We start from the raw sequence: 25,074 nt of genomic DNA, 5'->3' as shown, positions 1-25,074 counted from the left end.
TTTTATAAAGTTTCGGAATTTTTTATTTTTCTATCTTTTTTTCTTTTATCATTCTTGGTTATTTTCTATTGCATTTTTATAATTTTTCATTAATTTTTTCTCCTTTCAAATTTTTCTTCTTTTTTTTATGCGCTTTCATTTTTTTTGTTCTCTTTTTTCCTTGTTTTAAAATTTTCTATAAATTTTTTTCTTTTTGTTTTCTTTCATAGTTTTGCCTCTTCATTTTTTTTTTCTCAAATTTTATTTTATATATTTTGTATTTTCGTTTTTTTATTTTTTTTCTTGCTTTTTCTTAAATCTTTTTGTTCACAATTTTTTTTATTTCTTCTTTATAATTTTATATTTTTTATTAACTTTTATTTCATTTTTCATCTTTCATATTTTATATCTTTTTCCTCTATTTGTTATTTTTTTTTTCTTTGTACATTCTAAACTAAAAGTTTTTTCCATTTTATATTTGAAATTTTTATTCATTTTGTCTTTTTATATTTTTTTGATTCGCTAATTTTTTATTTTCTTACTTTGTTACTTTTTGTTTTTGTTTATTGTTATTTTTTACTTTTTTGGTATTTTATTTAATTTTTTCTCTTAATTTATTTTTCATTTATTTTTATTTTTATTTTAAAAATTTTTTATAAAGTTCAAAATTTTTTTTTTTTATTTTTTTATTTTCTTATTTTTTTTATCTATTTTGTTTCGACTTTGTGATTTTTTAATAACTTTTTCCCTTCTTTTTTATTTTTTTTTTCATATGCTTTCATTTTTACTTGTTTTTATTTTTTCGTTGTTTTAAAAATTTTTATTTTTCTGTTTTTTATTCCAAATTTTTGCCTTTTCATTTGTATTTTTTTCTTGCTTTTCTTTTGTTTTTTTCCACAAATTTTCTTTCATTTCTTATTTGCGGTTTTAAATTCTCATACTTTTTTCATTTTGCATTCACTTTTCTCTTTTTTAATTTTTTGTCTGACTTTTTATATTGTTAGGTCTTATATGTTTTTTAATTTTTTGTATTTTTTAAACTATTTTTTTTCATTCTGTCATTCCGTTTCATTTTTGAATTTTTTATTCAATTTTTGTCCTTTTTTATTTTCTTACTTTTTCCCTTTTTTTTTGTGCTTTATTTATCTTTTTTCTTTTGCTCTAATTTTTTTCTTATTTTATTTTTATTTTTTATTTTCTTTCTTTATTTATAGTTTCATAGATTTTTATAAAGTTTTGGAATTTTTTATTTTTCTATCTTTTTTTCTTTTATCATTTTTGGTTATTTTCTATTGCATTTTTATCATTTTTCATTAACTTTTTCTCCTTTCAAATTTTTCTTCTTTTTTTTTTATGTGCTTTCATTTTTTCTGTTCACTTTTTTCTTTGTTTTAAAATTTTCTATAAATTTTTTTCTTTTTGTTTTCTTTCATATTTTTGCCTCTTCATTTTTTTTTTTTCCTCTTTTTCTTTTTTTTTTTTCTCAAATTTTATTTTATATATTTTGTATTTTCGTTTTTTATTTTTTTCTTGCTTTTTCTTAAATCTTTTTGTTCACACTTTTTCTTATTTCTTCTTTATAATTTTATATTTTTTATTAGCTTTTATTTTATTTTTCATCTTTCATATTTTATATCTTTTTCCTCTATTTGTTATTTTTTTTTCTCTGTACATTCTAAACTAAAAGTTTTTTCCATTTTATATTTGAAATTTTTATTCATTTTGTCTTTTTATATTTTTTTGATTCGCTAATTTTTTATTTGCTTACTTTGTTACTTTTTGTTTTTGTTTATTTTTATTTTTTCCTTTTTTGGTGTTTTATTTAATTTTTTCTCTTAATTTATTTTTCATTTATTTTTATTTTTATTTTTTGAATTTTGAATCTTTTTTATTTTTTTGTTTTCTTATTTTTTTTGCTATTTTGTTTCGACTTTGTAATTTTTTAATAACTTTTTCACTTCATTATTTTGCCTTCTTTTTTCTTTTCTTTTTTTCATATGCTTTCATTTTTACTTGTTTTTATTTTTTCGTTGTTTTAAAAATTTTTATTTTTCTGCTTTTTATTCCAAGTTTTTGCCTTTTCATTTTTATTTTTTTCTTGCTTTTCTTTTGTTTTTTTCCATAAATTTTCTTTCATTTCTTATTTGCGGTTTTAAATTCTCATACTTTTTTTATTTTGCATTCACTTTTCTCTTTTTTAATTTTTCTTTTTTTGTGCTTTATTTATCTTTTTTCTTTTGCTCTAATTTTTTTCTTATTTTATTTTTTTTTTTATTTTTTATTTTCTTTCTTTTTTTATAGTTTCATAAATTTTTATAAAGTTTTGGAATTTTTTATTTTTCTATCTTTTTTTCTTTTATCATTCTTGGTTATTTTCTATTGCATTTTTATAATTTTTCATTAATTTTTTCTCCTTTCAAATTTTTCTTCTTTTTTTTATGCGCTTTCATTTTTTTTGTTCTCTTTTTTCCTTGTTTTAAAATTTTCTATAAATTTTTTTCTTTTTGTTTTCTTTCATAGTTTTGCCTCTTCATTTTTTTTTTCTCAAATTTTATTTTATATATTTTGTATTTTCCTTTTTTTATTTTTTTCTTGCTTTTTCTTAAATCTTTTTGTTCACAATTTTTTTTATTTCTTCTTTATAATTTTATATTTTTTATTAACTTTTATTTCATTTTTCATCTTTCATATTTTATATCTTTTTCCTCTATTTGTTATTTTTTTTTTCTTTGTACATTCTAAACTAAAAGTTTTTTCCATTTTATATTTGAAATTTTTATTCATTTTGTCTTTTTATATTTTTTTGATTCGCTAATTTTTTATTTTCTTACTTTGTTACTTTTTGTTTTTGTTTATTGTTATTTTTTACTTTTTTGGTATTTTATTTAATTTTTTCTCTTAATTTATTTTTCATTTATTTTTATTTTTATTTTAAAAATTTTTTATAAAGTTCAAAATTTTTTTTTTTATTTTTTTATTTTCTTATTTTTTTTATCTATTTTGTTTCGACTTTGTGATTTTTTAATAACTTTTTCCCTTCTTTTTTATTTTTTTTTTCATATGCTTTCATTTTTACTTGTTTTTATTTTTTCGTTGTTTTAAAAATTTTTATTTTTCTGTTTTTTATTCCAAATTTTTGCCTTTTCATTTGTATTTTTTTCTTGCTTTTCTTTTGTTTTTTTCCACAAATTTTCTTTCATTTCTTATTTGCGGTTTTAAATTCTCATACTTTTTTCATTTTGCATTCACTTTTCTCTTTTTTAATTTTTTGTCTGACTTTTTATATTGTTAGGTCTTATATGTTTTTTAATTTTTTGTATTTTTTAAACTATTTTTTTTCATTCTGTCATTCCGTTTCATTTTTGAATTTTTTATTCAATTTTTGTCCTTTTTTATTTTCTTACTTTTCCTTTTTTTTTTGGTGCTTTATTTATCTTTTTTCTTTTGCTCTAATTTTTTTCTTATTTTATTTTTATTTTTTATTTTCTTTCTTTATTTATAGTTTCATAGATTTTTATAAAGTTTTGGAATTTTTTATTTTTCTATCTTTTTTTCTTTTATCATTTTTGGTTATTTTCTATTGCATTTTTATCATTTTTCATTAACTTTTTCTCCTTTCAAATTTTTCTTCTTTTTTTTTTATGTGCTTTCATTTTTTCTGTTCACTTTTTTCTTTGTTTTAAAATTTTCTATAAATTTTTTTCTTTTTGTTTTCTTTCATATTTTTGCCTCTTCATTTTTTTTTATTTTTTTTCCTCTTTTTCTTTTTTTTTTCTCAAATTTTATTTTATATATTTTGTATTTTCGTTTTTTATTTTTTTCTTGCTTTTTCTTAAATCTTTTTGTTCACACTTTTTCTTATTTCTTCTTTATAATTTTATATTTTTTATTAGCTTTTATTTTATTTTTCATCTTTCATATTTTATATCTTTTTCCTCTATTTGTTATTTTTTTTTCTCTGTACATTCTAAACTAAAAGTTTTTTCCATTTTATATTTGAAATTTTTATTCATTTTGTCTTTTTATATTTTTTTGATTCGCTAATTTTTTATTTGCTTACTTTGTTACTTTTTGTTTTTGTTTATTTTTATTTTTTCCTTTTTTGGTGTTTTATTTAATTTTTTCTCTTAATTTATTTTTCATTTATTTTTATTTTTATTTTTTGAATTTTGAATCTTTTTTATTTTTTTGTTTTCTTATTTTTTTTGCTATTTTGTTTCGACTTTGTAATTTTTTAATAACTTTTTCACTTCATTATTTTGCCTTCTTTTTTCTTTTCTTTTTTTCATATGCTTTCATTTTTACTTGTTTTTATTTTTTCGTTGTTTTAAAAATTTTTATTTTTCTGCTTTTTATTCCAAGTTTTTGCCTTTTCATTTTTATTTTTTTCTTGCTTTTCTTTTGTTTTTTTCCATAAATTTTCTTTCATTTCTTATTTGCGGTTTTAAATTCTCATACTTTTTTTATTTTGCATTCACTTTTCTCTTTTTTAATTTTTCTTTTTTTGTGCTTTATTTATCTTTTTTCTTTTGCTCTAATTTTTTTCTTATTTTATTTTTTTTTTTATTTTTTATTTTCTTTCTTTTTTTATAGTTTCATAAATTTTTATAAAGTTTTGGAATTTTTTATTTTTCTATCTTTTTTTCTTTTATCATTCTTGGTTATTTTCTATTGCATTTTTATAATTTTTCATTAATTTTTTCTCCTTTCAAATTTTTCTTCTTTTTTTTATGCGCTTTCATTTTTTTTGTTCTCTTTTTTCCTTGTTTTAAAATTTTCTATAAATTTTTTTCTTTTTGTTTTCTTTCATAGTTTTGCCTCTTCATTTTTTTTTTCTCAAATTTTATTTTATATATTTTGTATTTTCCTTTTTTTATTTTTTTTCTTGCTTTTTCTTAAATCTTTTTGTTCACAATTTTTTTTATTTCTTCTTTATAATTTTATATTTTTTATTAACTTTTATTTCATTTTTCATCTTTCATATTTTATATCTTTTTCCTCTATTTGTTATTTTTTTTTTCTTTGTACATTCTAAACTAAAAGTTTTTTCCATTTTATATTTGAAATTTTTATTCATTTTGTCTTTTTATATTTTTTTGATTCGCTAATTTTTTATTTTCTTACTTTGTTACTTTTTGTTTTTGTTTATTGTTATTTTTTACTTTTTTGGTATTTTATTTAATTTTTTCTCTTAATTTATTTTTCATTTATTTTTATTTTTATTTTAAAAATTTTTTATAAAGTTCAAAATTTTTTTTTTTTATTTTTTTATTTTCTTATTTTTTTTATCTATTTTGTTTCGACTTTGTGATTTTTTAATAACTTTTTCCCTTCTTTTTTATTTTTTTTTCATATGCTTTCATTTTTACTTGTTTTTATTTTTTCGTTGTTTTAAAAATTTTTATTTTTCTGTTTTTTATTCCAAATTTTTGCCTTTTCATTTGTATTTTTTTCTTGCTTTTCTTTTGTTTTTTTCCACAAATTTTCTTTCATTTCTTATTTGCGGTTTTAAATTCTCATACTTTTTTCATTTTGCATTCACTTTTCTCTTTTTTAATTTTTTGTCTGACTTTTTATATTGTTAGGTCTTATATGTTTTTTAATTTTTTGTATTTTTTAAACTATTTTTTTTCATTCTGTCATTCCGTTTCATTTTTGAATTTTTTATTCAATTTTTGTCCTTTTTTATTTTCTTACTTTTTCCCTTTTTTTTTGTGCTTTATTTATCTTTTTTCTTTTGCTCTAATTTTTTTCTTATTTTATTTTTATTTTTTATTTTCTTTCTTTATTTATAGTTTCATAGATTTTTATAAAGTTTTGGAATTTTTTATTTTTCTATCTTTTTTTCTTTTATCATTTTTGGTTATTTTCTATTGCATTTTTATCATTTTTCATTAACTTTTTCTCCTTTCAAATTTTTCTTCTTTTTTTTTTATGTGCTTTCATTTTTTCTGTTCACTTTTTTCTTTGTTTTAAAATTTTCTATAAATTTTTTTCTTTTTGTTTTCTTTCATATTTTTGCCTCTTCATTTTTTTTTATTTTTTTTCCTCTTTTTCTTTTTTTTTTTCTCAAATTTTATTTTATATATTTTGTATTTTCGTTTTTTATTTTTTTCTTGCTTTTTCTTAAATCTTTTTGTTCACACTTTTTCTTATTTCTTCTTTATAATTTTATATTTTTTATTAGCTTTTATTTTATTTTTCATCTTTCATATTTTATATCTTTTTCCTCTATTTGTTATTTTTTTTTCTCTGTACATTCTAAACTAAAAGTTTTTTCCATTTTATATTTGAAATTTTTATTCATTTTGTCTTTTTATATTTTTTTGATTCGCTAATTTTTTATTTGCTTACTTTGTTACTTTTTGTTTTTGTTTATTTTTATTTTTTCCTTTTTTGGTGTTTTATTTAATTTTTTCTCTTAATTTATTTTTCATTTATTTTTATTTTTATTTTTTGAATTTTGAATCTTTTTTATTTTTTTGTTTTCTTATTTTTTTTGCTATTTTGTTTCGACTTTGTAATTTTTTAATAACTTTTTCACTTCATTATTTTGCCTTCTTTTTTCTTTTCTTTTTTTCATATGCTTTCATTTTTACTTGTTTTTATTTTTTCGTTGTTTTAAAAATTTTTATTTTTCTGCTTTTTATTCCAAGTTTTTGCCTTTTCATTTTTATTTTTTTCTTGCTTTTCTTTTGTTTTTTTCCATAAATTTTCTTTCATTTCTTATTTGCGGTTTTAAATTCTCATACTTTTTTTATTTTGCATTCACTTTTCTCTTTTTTAATTTTTCTTTTTTTGTGCTTTATTTATCTTTTTTCTTTTGCTCTAATTTTTTTCTTATTTTATTTTTTTTTTTATTTTTTATTTTCTTTCTTTTTTTATAGTTTCATAAATTTTTATAAAGTTTTGGAATTTTTTATTTTTCTATCTTTTTTTCTTTTATCATTCTTGGTTATTTTCTATTGCATTTTTATAATTTTTCATTAATTTTTTCTCCTTTCAAATTTTTCTTCTTTTTTTTATGCGCTTTCATTTTTTTTGTTCTCTTTTTTCCTTGTTTTAAAATTTTCTATAAATTTTTTTCTTTTTGTTTTCTTTCATAGTTTTGCCTCTTCATTTTTTTTTTCTCAAATTTTATTTTATATATTTTGTATTTTCCTTTTTTTATTTTTTTTCTTGCTTTTTCTTAAATCTTTTTGTTCACAATTTTTTTTATTTCTTCTTTATAATTTTATATTTTTTATTAACTTTTATTTCATTTTTCATCTTTCATATTTTATATCTTTTTCCTCTATTTGTTATTTTTTTTTTCTTTGTACATTCTAAACTAAAAGTTTTTTCCATTTTATATTTGAAATTTTTATTCATTTTGTCTTTTTATATTTTTTTGATTCGCTAATTTTTTATTTTCTTACTTTGTTACTTTTTGTTTTTGTTTATTGTTATTTTTTACTTTTTTGGTATTTTATTTAATTTTTTCTCTTAATTTATTTTTCATTTATTTTTATTTTTATTTTAAAAATTTTTTATAAAGTTCAAAATTTTTTTTTTTTATTTTTTTATTTTCTTATTTTTTTTATCTATTTTGTTTCGACTTTGTGATTTTTTAATAACTTTTTCCCTTCTTTTTTATTTTTTTTTCATATGCTTTCATTTTTACTTGTTTTTATTTTTTCGTTGTTTTAAAAATTTTTATTTTTCTGTTTTTTATTCCAAATTTTTGCCTTTTCATTTGTATTTTTTTCTTGCTTTTCTTTTGTTTTTTTCCACAAATTTTCTTTCATTTCTTATTTGCGGTTTTAAATTCTCATACTTTTTTCATTTTGCATTCACTTTTCTCTTTTTTAATTTTTTGTCTGACTTTTTATATTGTTAGGTCTTATATGTTTTTTAATTTTTTGTATTTTTTAAACTATTTTTTTTCATTCTGTCATTCCGTTTCATTTTTGAATTTTTTATTCAATTTTTGTCCTTTTTTATTTTCTTACTTTTTCCCTTTTTTTTTGTGCTTTATTTATCTTTTTTCTTTTGCTCTAATTTTTTTCTTATTTTATTTTTATTTTTTATTTTCTTTCTTTATTTATAGTTTCATAGATTTTTATAAAGTTTTGGAATTTTTTATTTTTCTATCTTTTTTTCTTTTATCATTTTTGGTTATTTTCTATTGCATTTTTATCATTTTTCATTAACTTTTTCTCCTTTCAAATTTTTCTTCTTTTTTTTTTATGTGCTTTCATTTTTTCTGTTCACTTTTTTCTTTGTTTTAAAATTTTCTATAAATTTTTTTCTTTTTGTTTTCTTTCATATTTTTGCCTCTTCATTTTTTTTTATTTTTTTTCCTCTTTTTCTTTTTTTTTTTCTCAAATTTTATTTTATATATTTTGTATTTTCGTTTTTTATTTTTTTCTTGCTTTTTCTTAAATCTTTTTGTTCACACTTTTTCTTATTTCTTCTTTATAATTTTATATTTTTTATTAGCTTTTATTTTATTTTTCATCTTTCATATTTTATATCTTTTTCCTCTATTTGTTATTTTTTTTTCTCTGTACATTCTAAACTAAAAGTTTTTTCCATTTTATATTTGAAATTTTTATTCATTTTGTCTTTTTATATTTTTTTGATTCGCTAATTTTTTATTTGCTTACTTTGTTACTTTTTGTTTTTGTTTATTTTTATTTTTTCCTTTTTTGGTGTTTTATTTAATTTTTTCTCTTAATTTATTTTTCATTTATTTTTATTTTTATTTTTTGAATTTTGAATCTTTTTTATTTTTTTGTTTTCTTATTTTTTTTGCTATTTTGTTTCGACTTTGTAATTTTTTAATAACTTTTTCACTTCATTATTTTGCCTTCTTTTTTCTTTTCTTTTTTTCATATGCTTTCATTTTTACTTGTTTTTATTTTTTCGTTGTTTTAAAAATTTTTATTTTTCTGCTTTTTATTCCAAGTTTTTGCCTTTTCATTTTTATTTTTTTCTTGCTTTTCTTTTGTTTTTTTCCATAAATTTTCTTTCATTTCTTATTTGCGGTTTTAAATTCTCATACTTTTTTTATTTTGCATTCACTTTTCTCTTTTTTAATTTTTCTTTTTTTGTGCTTTATTTATCTTTTTTCTTTTGCTCTAATTTTTTTCTTATTTTATTTTTTTTTTATTTTTTATTTTCTTTCTTTTTTTATAGTTTCATAAATTTTTATAAAGTTTTGGAATTTTTTATTTTTCTATCTTTTTTTCTTTTATCATTCTTGGTTATTTTCTATTGCATTTTTATAATTTTTCATTAATTTTTTCTCCTTTCAAATTTTTCTTCTTTTTTTTATGCGCTTTCATTTTTTTTGTTCTCTTTTTTCCTTGTTTTAAAATTTTCTATAAATTTTTTTCTTTTTGTTTTCTTTCATAGTTTTGCCTCTTCATTTTTTTTTTCTCAAATTTTATTTTATATATTTTGTATTTTCCTTTTTTTATTTTTTTTCTTGCTTTTTCTTAAATCTTTTTGTTCACAATTTTTTTTATTTCTTCTTTATAATTTTATATTTTTTATTAACTTTTATTTCATTTTTCATCTTTCATATTTTATATCTTTTTCCTCTATTTGTTATTTTTTTTTTCTTTGTACATTCTAAACTAAAAGTTTTTTCCATTTTATATTTGAAATTTTTATTCATTTTGTCTTTTTATATTTTTTTGATTCGCTAATTTTTTATTTTCTTACTTTGTTACTTTTTGTTTTTGTTTATTGTTATTTTTTACTTTTTTGGTATTTTATTTAATTTTTTCTCTTAATTTATTTTTCATTTATTTTTATTTTTATTTTAAAAATTTTTTATAAAGTTCAAAATTTTTTTTTTTTATTTTTTTATTTTCTTATTTTTTTTATCTATTTTGTTTCGACTTTGTGATTTTTTAATAACTTTTTCCCTTCTTTTTTATTTTTTTTTCATATGCTTTCATTTTTACTTGTTTTTATTTTTTCGTTGTTTTAAAAATTTTTATTTTTCTGTTTTTTATTCCAAATTTTTGCCTTTTCATTTGTATTTTTTTCTTGCTTTTCTTTTGTTTTTTTCCACAAATTTTCTTTCATTTCTTATTTGCGGTTTTAAATTCTCATACTTTTTTCATTTTGCATTCACTTTTCTCTTTTTTAATTTTTTGTCTGACTTTTTATATTGTTAGGTCTTATATGTTTTTTAATTTTTTGTATTTTTTAAACTATTTTTTTTCATTCTGTCATTCCGTTTCATTTTTGAATTTTTTATTCAATTTTTGTCCTTTTTTATTTTCTTACTTTTTCCCTTTTTTTTTGTGCTTTATTTATCTTTTTTCTTTTGCTCTAATTTTTTTCTTATTTTATTTTTATTTTTTATTTTCTTTCTTTATTTATAGTTTCATAGATTTTTATAAAGTTTTGGAATTTTTTATTTTTCTATCTTTTTTTCTTTTATCATTTTTGGTTATTTTCTATTGCATTTTTATCATTTTTCATTAACTTTTTCTCCTTTCAAATTTTTCTTCTTTTTTTTTATGTGCTTTCATTTTTTCTGTTCACTTTTTTCTTTGTTTTAAAATTTTCTATAAATTTTTTTCTTTTTGTTTTCTTTCATATTTTTGCCTCTTCATTTTTTTTTATTTTTTTTCCTCTTTTTCTTTTTTTTTTTCTCAAATTTTATTTTATATATTTTGTATTTTCGTTTTTTATTTTTTTCTTGCTTTTTCTTAAATCTTTTTGTTCACACTTTTTCTTATTTCTTCTTTATAATTTTATATTTTTTATTAGCTTTTATTTTATTTTTCATCTTTCATATTTTATATCTTTTTCCTCTATTTGTTATTTTTTTTTCTCTGTACATTCTAAACTAAAAGTTTTTTCCATTTTATATTTGAAATTTTTATTCATTTTGTCTTTTTATATTTTTTTGATTCGCTAATTTTTTATTTGCTTACTTTGTTACTTTTTGTTTTTGTTTATTTTTATTTTTTCCTTTTTTGGTGTTTTATTTAATTTTTTCTCTTAATTTATTTTTCATTTATTTTTATTTTTATTTTTTGAATTTTGAATCTTTTTTATTTTTTTGTTTTCTTATTTTTTTTGCTATTTTGTTTCGACTTTGTAATTTTTTAATAACTTTTTCACTTCATTATTTTGCCTTCTTTTTTCTTTTCTTTTTTTCATATGCTTTCATTTTTACTTGTTTTTATTTTTTCGTTGTTTTAAAAATTTTTATTTTTCTGCTTTTTATTCCAAGTTTTTGCCTTTTCATTTTTATTTTTTTCTTGCTTTTCTTTTGTTTTTTTCCATAAATTTTCTTTCATTTCTTATTTGCGGTTTTAAATTCTCATACTTTTTTTATTTTGCATTCACTTTTCTCTTTTTTAATTTTTCTTTTTTTGTGCTTTATTTATCTTTTTTCTTTTGCTCTAATTTTTTTCTTATTTTATTTTTTTTTTTATTTTTTATTTTCTTTCTTTTTTTATAGTTTCATAAATTTTTATAAAGTTTTGGAATTTTTTATTTTTCTATCTTTTTTTCTTTTATCATTCTTGGTTATTTTCTATTGCATTTTTATAATTTTTCATTAATTTTTTCTCCTTTCAAATTTTTCTTCTTTTTTTTATGCGCTTTCATTTTTTTTGTTCTCTTTTTTCCTTGTTTTAAAATTTTCTATAAATTTTTTTCTTTTTGTTTTCTTTCATAGTTTTGCCTCTTCATTTTTTTTTTCTCAAATTTTATTTTATATATTTTGTATTTTCCTTTTTTTATTTTTTTCTTGCTTTTTCTTAAATCTTTTTGTTCACAATTTTTTTTATTTCTTCTTTATAATTTTATATTTTTTATTAACTTTTATTTCATTTTTCATCTTTCATATTTTATATCTTTTTCCTCTATTTGTTATTTTTTTTTTCTTTGTACATTCTAAACTAAAAGTTTTTTCCATTTTATATTTGAAATTTTTATTCATTTTGTCTTTTTATATTTTTTTGATTCGCTAATTTTTTATTTTCTTACTTTGTTACTTTTTGTTTTTGTTTATTGTTATTTTTTACTTTTTTGGTATTTTATTTAATTTTTTCTCTTAATTTATTTTTCATTTATTTTTATTTTTATTTTAAAAATTTTTTATAAAGTTCAAAATTTTTTTTTTTTATTTTTTTATTTTCTTATTTTTTTTATCTATTTTGTTTCGACTTTGTGATTTTTTAATAACTTTTTCCCTTCTTTTTTATTTTTTTTTTCATATGCTTTCATTTTTACTTGTTTTTATTTTTTCGTTGTTTTAAAAATTTTTATTTTTCTGTTTTTTATTCCAAATTTTTGCCTTTTCATTTGTATTTTTTTCTTGCTTTTCTTTTGTTTTTTTCCACAAATTTTCTTTCATTTCTTATTTGCGGTTTTAAATTCTCATACTTTTTTCATTTTGCATTCACTTTTCTCTTTTTTAATTTTTTGTCTGACTTTTTATATTGTTAGGTCTTATATGTTTTTTAATTTTTTGTATTTTTTAAACTATTTTTTTTCATTCTGTCATTCCGTTTCATTTTTGAATTTTTTATTCAATTTTTGTCCTTTTTTATTTTCTTACTTTTCCTTTTTTTTTTGGTGCTTTATTTATCTTTTTTCTTTTGCTCTAATTTTTTTCTTATTTTATTTTTATTTTTTATTTTCTTTCTTTATTTATAGTTTCATAGATTTTTATAAAGTTTTGGAATTTTTTATTTTTCTATCTTTTTTTCTTTTATCATTTTTGGTTATTTTCTATTGCATTTTTATCATTTTTCATTAACTTTTTCTCCTTTCAAATTTTTCTTCTTTTTTTTTTATGTGCTTTCATTTTTTCTGTTCACTTTTTTCTTTGTTTTAAAATTTTCTATAAATTTTTTTCTTTTTGTTTTCTTTCATATTTTTGCCTCTTCATTTTTTTTTATTTTTTTTCCTCTTTTTCTTTTTTTTTTCTCAAATTTTATTTTATATATTTTGTATTTTCGTTTTTTATTTTTTTCTTGCTTTTTCTTAAATCTTTTTGTTCACACTTTTTCTTATTTCTTCTTTATAATTTTATATTTTTTATTAGCTTTTATTTTATTTTTCATCTTTCATATTTTATATCTTTTTCCTCTATTTGTTATTTTTTTTTCTCTGTACATTCTAAACTAAAAGTTTTTTCCATTTTATATTTGAAATTTTTATTCATTTTGTCTTTTTATATTTTTTTGATTCGCTAATTTTTTATTTGCTTACTTTGTTACTTTTTGTTTTTGTTTATTTTTATTTTTTCCTTTTTTGGTGTTTTATTTAATTTTTTCTCTTAATTTATTTTTCATTTATTTTTATTTTTATTTTTTGAATTTTGAATCTTTTTTATTTTTTTGTTTTCTTATTTTTTTTGCTATTTTGTTTCGACTTTGTAATTTTTTAATAACTTTTTCACTTCATTATTTTGCCTTCTTTTTTCTTTTCTTTTTTTCATATGCTTTCATTTTTACTTGTTTTTATTTTTTCGTTGTTTTAAAAATTTTTATTTTTCTGCTTTTTATTCCAAGTTTTTGCCTTTTCATTTTTATTTTTTTCTTGCTTTTCTTTTGTTTTTTTCCATAAATTTTCTTTCATTTCTTATTTGCGGTTTTAAATTCTCATACTTTTTTTATTTTGCATTCACTTTTCTCTTTTTTAATTTTTCTTTTTTTGTGCTTTATTTATCTTTTTTCTTTTGCTCTAATTTTTTTCTTATTTTATTTTTTTTTTTATTTTTTATTTTCTTTCTTTTTTTATAGTTTCATAAATTTTTATAAAGTTTTGGAATTTTTTATTTTTCTATCTTTTTTTCTTTTATCATTCTTGGTTATTTTCTATTGCATTTTTATAATTTTTCATTAATTTTTTCTCCTTTCAAATTTTTCTTCTTTTTTTTATGCGCTTTCATTTTTTTTGTTCTCTTTTTTCCTTGTTTTAAAATTTTCTATAAATTTTTTTCTTTTTGTTTTCTTTCATAGTTTTGCCTCTTCATTTTTTTTTTCTCAAATTTTATTTTATATATTTTGTATTTTCCTTTTTTTATTTTTTTTCTTGCTTTTTCTTAAATCTTTTTGTTCACAATTTTTTTTATTTCTTCTTTATAATTTTATATTTTTTATTAACTTTTATTTCATTTTTCATCTTTCATATTTTATATCTTTTTCCTCTATTTGTTATTTTTTTTTTCTTTGTACATTCTAAACTAAAAGTTTTTTCCATTTTATATTTGAAATTTTTATTCATTTTGTCTTTTTATATTTTTTTGATTCGCTAATTTTTTATTTTCTTACTTTGTTACTTTTTGTTTTTGTTTATTGTTATTTTTTACTTTTTTGGTATTTTATTTAATTTTTTCTCTTAATTTATTTTTCATTTATTTTTATTTTTATTTTAAAAATTTTTTATAAAGTTCAAAATTTTTTTTTTTTATTTTTTTATTTTCTTATTTTTTTTATCTATTTTGTTTCGACTTTGTGATTTTTTAATAACTTTTTCCCTTCTTTTTTATTTTTTTTTCATATGCTTTCATTTTTACTTGTTTTTATTTTTTCGTTGTTTTAAAAATTTTTATTTTTCTGTTTTTTATTCCAAATTTTTGCCTTTTCATTTGTATTTTTTTCTTGCTTTTCTTTTGTTTTTTTCCACAAATTTTCTTTCATTTCTTATTTGCGGTTTTAAATTCTCATACTTTTTTCATTTTGCATTCACTTTTCTCTTTTTTAATTTTTTGTCTGACTTTTTATATTGTTAGGTCTTATATGTTTTTTAATTTTTTGTATTTTTTAAACTATTTTTTTTCATTCTGTCATTCCGTTTCATTTTTGAATTTTTTATTCAATTTTTGTCCTTTTTTATTTTCTTACTTTTTCCCTTTTTTTTTGTGCTTTATTTATCTTTTTTCTTTTGCTCTAATTTTTTTCTTATTTTATTTTTATTTTTTATTTTCTTTCTTTATTTATAGTTTCATAGATTTTTATAAAGTTTTGGAATTTTTTATTTTTCTATCTTTTTTTCTTTTATCATTTTTGGTTATTTTCTATTGCATTTTTATCATTTTTCATTAACTTTTTCTCCTTTCAAATTTTTCTTCTTTTTTTTTATGTGCTTTCATTTTTTCTGTTCACTTTTTTCTTTGTTTTAAAATTTTCTATAAATTTTTTTCTTTTTGTTTTCTTTCATATTTTTGCCTCTTCATTTTTTTTTATTTTTTTTCCTCTTTTTCTTTTTTTTTTTCTCAAATTTTATTTTATATATTTTGTATTTTCGTTTTTTATTTTTTTCTTGCTTTTTCTTAAATCTTTTTGTTCACACTTTTTCTTATTTCTTCTTTATAATTTTATATTTTTTATTAGCTTTTATTTTATTTTTCATCTTTCATATTTTATATCTTTTTCCTCTATTTGTTATTTTTTTTTCTCTGTACATTCTAAACTAAAAGTTTTTTCCATTTTATATTTGAAATTTTTATTCATTTTGTCTTTTTATATTTTTTTGATTCGCTAATTTTTTATTTGCTTACTTTGTTACTTTTTGTTTTTGTTTATTTTTATTTTTTCCTTTTTTGGTGTTTTATTTAATTTTTTCTCTTAATTTATTTTTCATTTATTTTTATTTTTATTTTTTGAATTTTGAATCTTTTTTATTTTTTTGTTTTCTTATTTTTTTTGCTATTTTGTTTCGACTTTGTAATTTTTTAATAACTTTTTCACTTCATTATTTTGCCTTCTTTTTTCTTTTCTTTTTTTCATATGCTTTCATTTTTACTTGTTTTTATTTTTTCGTTGTTTTAAAAATTTTTATTTTTCTGCTTTTTATTCCAAGTTTTTGCCTTTTCATTTTTATTTTTTTCTTGCTTTTCTTTTGTTTTTTTCCATAAATTTTCTTTCATTTCTTATTTGCGGTTTTAAATTCTCATACTTTTTTTATTTTGCATTCACTTTTCTCTTTTTTAATTTTTCTTTTTTTGTGCTTTATTTATCTTTTTTCTTTTGCTCTAATTTTTTTCTTATTTTATTTTTTTTTTTATTTTTTATTTTCTTTCTTTTTTTATAGTTTCATAAATTTTTATAAAGTTTTGGAATTTTTTATTTTTCTATCTTTTTTTCTTTTATCATTCTTGGTTATTTTCTATTGCATTTTTATAATTTTTCATTAATTTTTTCTCCTTTCAAATTTTTCTTCTTTTTTTTATGCGCTTTCATTTTTTTTGTTCTCTTTTTTCCTTGTTTTAAAATTTTCTATAAATTTTTTTCTTTTTGTTTTCTTTCATAGTTTTGCCTCTTCATTTTTTTTTTCTCAAATTTTATTTTATATATTTTGTATTTTCCTTTTTTTATTTTTTTTCTTGCTTTTTCTTAAATCTTTTTGTTCACAATTTTTTTTATTTCTTCTTTATAATTTTATATTTTTTATTAACTTTTATTTCATTTTTCATCTTTCATATTTTATATCTTTTTCCTCTATTTGTTATTTTTTTTTTCTTTGTACATTCTAAACTAAAAGTTTTTTCCATTTTATATTTGAAATTTTTATTCATTTTGTCTTTTTATATTTTTTTGATTCGCTAATTTTTTATTTTCTTACTTTGTTACTTTTTGTTTTTGTTTATTGTTATTTTTTACTTTTTTGGTATTTTATTTAATTTTTTCTCTTAATTTATTTTTCATTTATTTTTATTTTTATTTTAAAAATTTTTTATAAAGTTCAAAATTTTTTTTTTTTATTTTTTTATTTTCTTATTTTTTTTATCTATTTTGTTTCGACTTTGTGATTTTTTAATAACTTTTTCCCTTCTTTTTTATTTTTTTTTCATATGCTTTCATTTTTACTTGTTTTTATTTTTTCGTTGTTTTAAAAATTTTTATTTTTCTGTTTTTTATTCCAAATTTTTGCCTTTTCATTTGTATTTTTTTCTTGCTTTTCTTTTGTTTTTTTCCACAAATTTTCTTTCATTTCTTATTTGCGGTTTTAAATTCTCATACTTTTTTCATTTTGCATTCACTTTTCTCTTTTTTAATTTTTTGTCTGACTTTTTATATTGTTAGGTCTTATATGTTTTTTAATTTTTTGTATTTTTTAAACTATTTTTTTTCATTCTGTCATTCCGTTTCATTTTTGAATTTTTTATTCAATTTTTGTCCTTTTTTATTTTCTTACTTTTTCCCTTTTTTTTTGTGCTTTATTTATCTTTTTTCTTTTGCTCTAATTTTTTTCTTATTTTATTTTTATTTTTTATTTTCTTTCTTTATTTATAGTTTCATAGATTTTTATAAAGTTTTGGAATTTTTTATTTTTCTATCTTTTTTTCTTTTATCATTTTTGGTTATTTTCTATTGCATTTTTATCATTTTTCATTAACTTTTTCTCCTTTCAAATTTTTCTTCTTTTTTTTTATGTGCTTTCATTTTTTCTGTTCACTTTTTTCTTTGTTTTAAAATTTTCTATAAATTTTTTTCTTTTTGTTTTCTTTCATATTTTTGCCTCTTCATTTTTTTTTATTTTTTTTCCTCTTTTTCTTTTTTTTTTTCTCAAATTTTATTTTATATATTTTGTATTTTCGTTTTTTATTTTTTTCTTGCTTTTTCTTAAATCTTTTTGTTCACACTTTTTCTTATTTCTTCTTTATAATTTTATATTTTTTATTAGCTTTTATTTTATTTTTCATCTTTCATATTTTATATCTTTTTCCTCTATTTGTTATTTTTTTTTCTCTGTACATTCTAAACTAAAAGTTTTTTCCATTTTATATTTGAAATTTTTATTCATTTTGTCTTTTTATATTTTTTTGATTCGCTAATTTTTTATTTGCTTACTTTGTTACTTTTTGTTTTTGTTTATTTTTATTTTTTCCTTTTTTGGTGTTTTATTTAATTTTTTCTCTTAATTTATTTTTCATTTATTTTTATTTTTATTTTTTGAATTTTGAATCTTTTTTATTTTTTTGTTTTCTTATTTTTTTTGCTATTTTGTTTCGACTTTGTAATTTTTTAATAACTTTTTCACTTCATTATTTTGCCTTCTTTTTTCTTTTCTTTTTTTCATATGCTTTCATTTTTACTTGTTTTTATTTTTTCGTTGTTTTAAAAATTTTTATTTTTCTGCTTTTTATTCCAAGTTTTTGCCTTTTCATTTTTATTTTTTTCTTGCTTTTCTTTTGTTTTTTTCCATAAATTTTCTTTCATTTCTTATTTGCGGTTTTAAATTCTCATACTTTTTTTATTTTGCATTCACTTTTCTCTTTTTTAATTTTTCTTTTTTTGTGCTTTATTTATCTTTTTTCTTTTGCTCTAATTTTTTTCTTATTTTATTTTTTTTTTTATTTTTTATTTTCTTTCTTTTTTTATAGTTTCATAAATTTTTATAAAGTTTTGGAATTTTTTATTTTTCTATCTTTTTTTCTTTTATCATTCTTGGTTATTTTCTATTGCATTTTTATAATTTTTCATTAATTTTTTCTCCTTTCAAATTTTTCTTCTTTTTTTTATGCGCTTTCATTTTTTTTGTTCTCTTTTTTCCTTGTTTTAAAATTTTCTATAAATTTTTTTCTTTTTGTTTTCTTTCATAGTTTTGCCTCTTCATTTTTTTTTTCTCAAATTTTATTTTATATATTTTGTATTTTCCTTTTTTTATTTTTTTCTTGCTTTTTCTTAAATCTTTTTGTTCACAATTTTTTTTATTTCTTCTTTATAATTTTATATTTTTTATTAACTTTTATTTCATTTTTCATCTTTCATATTTTATATCTTTTTCCTCTATTTGTTATTTTTTTTTTCTTTGTACATTCTAAACTAAAAGTTTTTTCCATTTTATATTTGAAATTTTTATTCATTTTGTCTTTTTATATTTTTTTGATTCGCTAATTTTTTATTTTCTTACTTTGTTACTTTTTGTTTTTGTTTATTGTTATTTTTTACTTTTTTGGTATTTTATTTAATTTTTTCTCTTAATTTATTTTTCATTTATTTTTATTTTTATTTTAAAAATTTTTTATAAAGTTCAAAATTTTTTTTTTTTATTTTTTTATTTTCTTATTTTTTTTATCTATTTTGTTTCGACTTTGTGATTTTTTAATAACTTTTTCCCTTCTTTTTTATTTTTTTTTTCATATGCTTTCATTTTTACTTGTTTTTATTTTTTCGTTGTTTTAAAAATTTTTATTTTTCTGTTTTTTATTCCAAATTTTTGCCTTTTCATTTGTATTTTTTTCTTGCTTTTCTTTTGTTTTTTTCCACAAATTTTCTTTCATTTCTTATTTGCGGTTTTAAATTCTCATACTTTTTTCATTTTGCATTCACTTTTCTCTTTTTTAATTTTTTGTCTGACTTTTTATATTGTTAGGTCTTATATGTTTTTTAATTTTTTGTATTTTTTAAACTATTTTTTTTCATTCTGTCATTCCGTTTCATTTTTGAATTTTTTATTCAATTTTTGTCCTTTTTTATTTTCTTACTTTTCCTTTTTTTTTTGGTGCTTTATTTATCTTTTTTCTTTTGCTCTAATTTTTTTCTTATTTTATTTTTATTTTTTATTTTCTTTCTTTATTTATAGTTTCATAGATTTTTATAAAGTTTTGGAATTTTTTATTTTTCTATCTTTTTTTCTTTTATCATTTTTGGTTATTTTCTATTGCATTTTTATCATTTTTCATTAACTTTTTCTCCTTTCAAATTTTTCTTCTTTTTTTTTTATGTGCTTTCATTTTTTCTGTTCACTTTTTTCTTTGTTTTAAAATTTTCTATAAATTTTTTTCTTTTTGTTTTCTTTCATATTTTTGCCTCTTCATTTTTTTTTATTTTTTTTCCTCTTTTTCTTTTTTTTTTCTCAAATTTTATTTTATATATTTTGTATTTTCGTTTTTTATTTTTTTCTTGCTTTTTCTTAAATCTTTTTGTTCACACTTTTTCTTATTTCTTCTTTATAATTTTATATTTTTTATTAGCTTTTATTTTATTTTTCATCTTTCATATTTTATATCTTTTTCCTCTATTTGTTATTTTTTTTTCTCTGTACATTCTAAACTAAAAGTTTTTTCCATTTTATATTTGAAATTTTTATTCATTTTGTCTTTTTATATTTTTTTGATTCGCTAATTTTTTATTTGCTTACTTTGTTACTTTTTGTTTTTGTTTATTTTTATTTTTTCCTTTTTTGGTGTTTTATTTAATTTTTTCTCTTAATTTATTTTTCATTTATTTTTATTTTTATTTTTTGAATTTTGAATCTTTTTTATTTTTTTGTTTTCTTATTTTTTTTGCTATTTTGTTTCGACTTTGTAATTTTTTAATAACTTTTTCACTTCATTATTTTGCCTTCTTTTTTCTTTTCTTTTTTTCATATGCTTTCATTTTTACTTGTTTTTATTTTTTCGTTGTTTTAAAAATTTTTATTTTTCTGCTTTTTATTCCAAGTTTTTGCCTTTTCATTTTTATTTTTTTCTTGCTTTTCTTTTGTTTTTTTCCATAAATTTTCTTTCATTTCTTATTTGCGGTTTTAAATTCTCATACTTTTTTTATTTTGCATTCACTTTTCTCTTTTTTAATTTTTCTTTTTTTGTGCTTTATTTATCTTTTTTCTTTTGCTCTAATTTTTTTCTTATTTTATTTTTTTTTTTATTTTTTATTTTCTTTCTTTTTTTATAGTTTCATAAATTTTTATAAAGTTTTGGAATTTTTTATTTTTCTATCTTTTTTTCTTTTATCATTCTTGGTTATTTTCTATTGCATTTTTATAATTTTTCATTAATTTTTTCTCCTTTCAAATTTTTCTTCTTTTTTTTATGCGCTTTCATTTTTTTTGTTCTCTTTTTTCCTTGTTTTAAAATTTTCTATAAATTTTTTTCTTTTTGTTTTCTTTCATAGTTTTGCCTCTTCATTTTTTTTTTCTCAAATTTTATTTTATATATTTTGTATTTTCCTTTTTTTATTTTTTTTCTTGCTTTTTCTTAAATCTTTTTGTTCACAATTTTTTTTATTTCTTCTTTATAATTTTATATTTTTTATTAACTTTTATTTCATTTTTCATCTTTCATATTTTATATCTTTTTCCTCTATTTGTTATTTTTTTTTTCTTTGTACATTCTAAACTAAAAGTTTTTTCCATTTTATATTTGAAATTTTTATTCATTTTGTCTTTTTATATTTTTTTGATTCGCTAATTTTTTATTTTCTTACTTTGTTACTTTTTGTTTTTGTTTATTGTTATTTTTTACTTTTTTGGTATTTTATTTAATTTTTTCTCTTAATTTATTTTTCATTTATTTTTATTTTTATTTTAAAAATTTTTTATAAAGTTCAAAATTTTTTTTTTTTATTTTTTTATTTTCTTATTTTTTTTATCTATTTTGTTTCGACTTTGTGATTTTTTAATAACTTTTTCCCTTCTTTTTTATTTTTTTTTCATATGCTTTCATTTTTACTTGTTTTTATTTTTTCGTTGTTTTAAAAATTTTTATTTTTCTGTTTTTTATTCCAAATTTTTGCCTTTTCATTTGTATTTTTTTCTTGCTTTTCTTTTGTTTTTTTCCACAAATTTTCTTTCATTTCTTATTTGCGGTTTTAAATTCTCATACTTTTTTCATTTTGCATTCACTTTTCTCTTTTTTAATTTTTTGTCTGACTTTTTATATTGTTAGGTCTTATATGTTTTTTAATTTTTTGTATTTTTTAAACTATTTTTTTTCATTCTGTCATTCCGTTTCATTTTTGAATTTTTTATTCAATTTTTGTCCTTTTTTATTTTCTTACTTTTTCCCTTTTTTTTTGTGCTTTATTTATCTTTTTTCTTTTGCTCTAATTTTTTTCTTATTTTATTTTTATTTTTTATTTTCTTTCTTTATTTATAGTTTCATAGATTTTTATAAAGTTTTGGAATTTTTTATTTTTCTATCTTTTTTTCTTTTATCATTTTTGGTTATTTTCTATTGCATTTTTATCATTTTTCATTAACTTTTTCTCCTTTCAAATTTTTCTTCTTTTTTTTTATGTGCTTTCATTTTTTCTGTTCACTTTTTTCTTTGTTTTAAAATTTTCTATAAATTTTTTTCTTTTTGTTTTCTTTCATATTTTTGCCTCTTCATTTTTTTTTATTTTTTTTCCTCTTTTTCTTTTTTTTTTTCTCAAATTTTATTTTATATATTTTGTATTTTCGTTTTTTATTTTTTTCTTGCTTTTTCTTAAATCTTTTTGTTCACACTTTTTCTTATTTCTTCTTTATAATTTTATATTTTTTATTAGCTTTTATTTTATTTTTCATCTTTCATATTTTATATCTTTTTCCTCTATTTGTTATTTTTTTTTCTCTGTACATTCTAAACTAAAAGTTTTTTCCATTTTATATTTGAAATTTTTATTCATTTTGTCTTTTTATATTTTTTTGATTCGCTAATTTTTTATTTGCTTACTTTGTTACTTTTTGTTTTTGTTTATTTTTATTTTTTCCTTTTTTGGTGTTTTATTTAATTTTTTCCTCTTAATTTATTTTTCATTTATTTTTATTTTTTATTTTTTGAATTTTGAATCTTTTTTATTTTTTTGTTTTCTTATTTTTTTTGCTATTTTGTTTCGACTTTGTAATTTTTTAATAACTTTTTCACTTCATTATTTTGCCTTCTTTTTTCTTTTCTTTTTTTTCATATGCTTTCATTTTTACTTGTTTTTATTTTTTCGTTGTTTTAAAAATTTTTATTTTTCTGCTTTTTATTCCAAGTTTTTGCCTTTTCATTTTTAATTTTTTCTGCTTTTCTTTTGTTTTTTTCCATAAATTTTCTTTCATTTCTTATTTGCGGTTTTTAAATTCTCATACTTTTTTTATTTTGCATTCACTTTTCTCTTTTTTTAATTTTCTTTTTTTGTGGCTTTATTTATCTTTTTTCTTTTGCTCTAATTTTTTTCTTATTTTATTTTTTTTTTTATTTTTTATTTTCTTTCTTTTTTTTATAGTTTCATAAATTTTTATAAAGTTTTGGAATTTTTTTATTTTTCTATCTTTTTTTTCTTTTATCATTCTTGGTTATTTTCTATTGCATTTTTATAATTTTTCATTAATTTTTTTCTCCTTTCAAATTTTTCTTCTTTTTTTTTATGCGCTTTCATTTTTTTGTTCTCTTTTTTCCTTGTTTTAAAAATTTTCTATAAATTTTTTTCTTTTTGTTTTCTTTCATAGTTTTGCCTCTTCATTTTTTTTTTCTCAAATTTTATTTTATATATTTTGTATTTTCCTTTTTTTATTTTTTTTCTTGCTTTTTCTTAAATCTTTTTGTTCACAATTTTTTTTATTTCTTCTTTATAATTTTATATTTTTTATTAACTTTTATTTCATTTTTCATCTTTTCATATTTTATATCTTTTTCCTCTATTTGTTATTTTTTTTTTCTTTGTACATTCTAAACTAAAAGTTTTTTCCATTTTATATTTGAAATTTTTTATTCATTTTGTCTTTTTATATTTTTTTGATTCGCTAATTTTTTATTTTCTTACTTTGTTACTTTTTGTTTTTGTTTATTGTTATTTTATACTTTTTTGGTATTTTATTTAATTTTTTCTCTTAATTTATTTTTCATTTATTTTTATTTTTATTTTAAAAATTTTTTATAAAGTTCAAAATTTTTTTTTTTTATTTTTTTTATTTTCTTATTTTTTTTATCTATTTTGTTTCGACTTTGTGATTTTTTAATAACTTTTTCCCTTCTTTTTTATTTTTTTTTCATATGCTTTCATTTTTACTTGTTTTTATTTTTTCGTTGTTTTAAAAATTTTTATTTTTCTGCTTTTTATTCCAAATTTTTGCCTTTTCATTTGTATTTTTTTCTTGCTTTTCTTTTGTTTTTTTCCCACAAATTTTCTTTCATTTCTTATTTGCGGTTTTAAATTCTCATACTTTTTTTCATTTTGCATTCACTTTTCTCTTTTTTAATTTTTTGTCTGACTTTTTATATTGTTAGGTCTTATATGTTTTTTAATTTTTTGTATTTTTTAAACTATTTTTTTTCATTCTGTCATTCCGTTTCATTTTTGAATTTTTTATTCAATTTTTGTCCTTTTTTATTTTCTTACTTTTTCCCTTTTTTTTTGTGCTTTATTTATCTTTTTTCTTTTGCTCTAATTTTTTTCTTATTTTATTTTTATTTTTTATTTTCTTTCTTTATTTATAGTTTCATAGATTTTTATAAAGTTTTGGAATTTTTTATTTTTCTATCTTTTTTTTCTTTTATCATTTTTGGTTATTTTCTATTGCATTTTTATCATTTTTCATTAACTTTTTCTCCTTTCAAATTTTTCTTCTTTTTTTTTTATGTGCTTTCCATTTTTTCTGTTCACTTTTTTCTTTGTTTTAAAATTTTCTATAAATTTTTTTCTTTTTGTTTTCTTTCATATTTTTGCCTCTTCATTTTTTTTTATTTTTTTTCCTCTTTTTCTTTTTTTTTTCTCAAATTTTATTTTATATATTTTGTATTTTTCGTTTTTTTATTTTTTTCTTGCTTTTTCTTAAATCTTTTTTGTTCACACTTTTTCTTATTTCTTCTTTATAATTTTATATTTTTTTATTAGCTTTTATTTTATTTTTCATCTTTCATATTTTATATCTTTTTCCTCTATTTGTTATTTTTTTTTTCTCTTGTACATTCTAAACTAAAAGTTTTTTCCATTTTTATATTTGAAATTTTTATTCATTTTGTCTTTTTATATATTTTTTTGATTCGCTAATTTTTTATTTGCTTACTTTTGTTACTTTTTGTTTTTGTTTATTTTTATTTTTTCCTTTTTTGGTGTTTTATTTAATTTTTTTCTCTTAATTTATTTTTCATTTATTTTTATTTTTTATTTTTTGAATTTTGAATCTTTTTTATTTTTTTTGTTTTTCTTATTTTTTTTGCTATTTTGTTTCGACTTTAGTAATTTTTTAATAACTTTTTCACTTCATTATTTTGCCTTCTTTTTTTCTTTTCTTTTTTTCATATGCTTTCATTTTTACTTGTTTTTTATTTTTTTCGTTGTTTGTAAAAATTTTTATTTTTCTGCTTTTTTATTCCAAGTTTTTTGCCTTTTCATTTTTATTTTTTTCTTGCTTTTCTTTTGTTTTTTTTCCATAAAT

The sequence above is a fragment of the Durio zibethinus genome, chromosome 7, assembly GCF_047325235.1.
Source record: "Durio zibethinus cultivar Kanyao isolate XHJ-2024 chromosome 7, ASM4732523v1, whole genome shotgun sequence".
Lineage (NCBI taxonomy): Eukaryota > Viridiplantae > Streptophyta > Magnoliopsida > Malvales > Malvaceae > Durio > Durio zibethinus.
Note: the sequence above shows the minus strand (reverse complement) of the source record.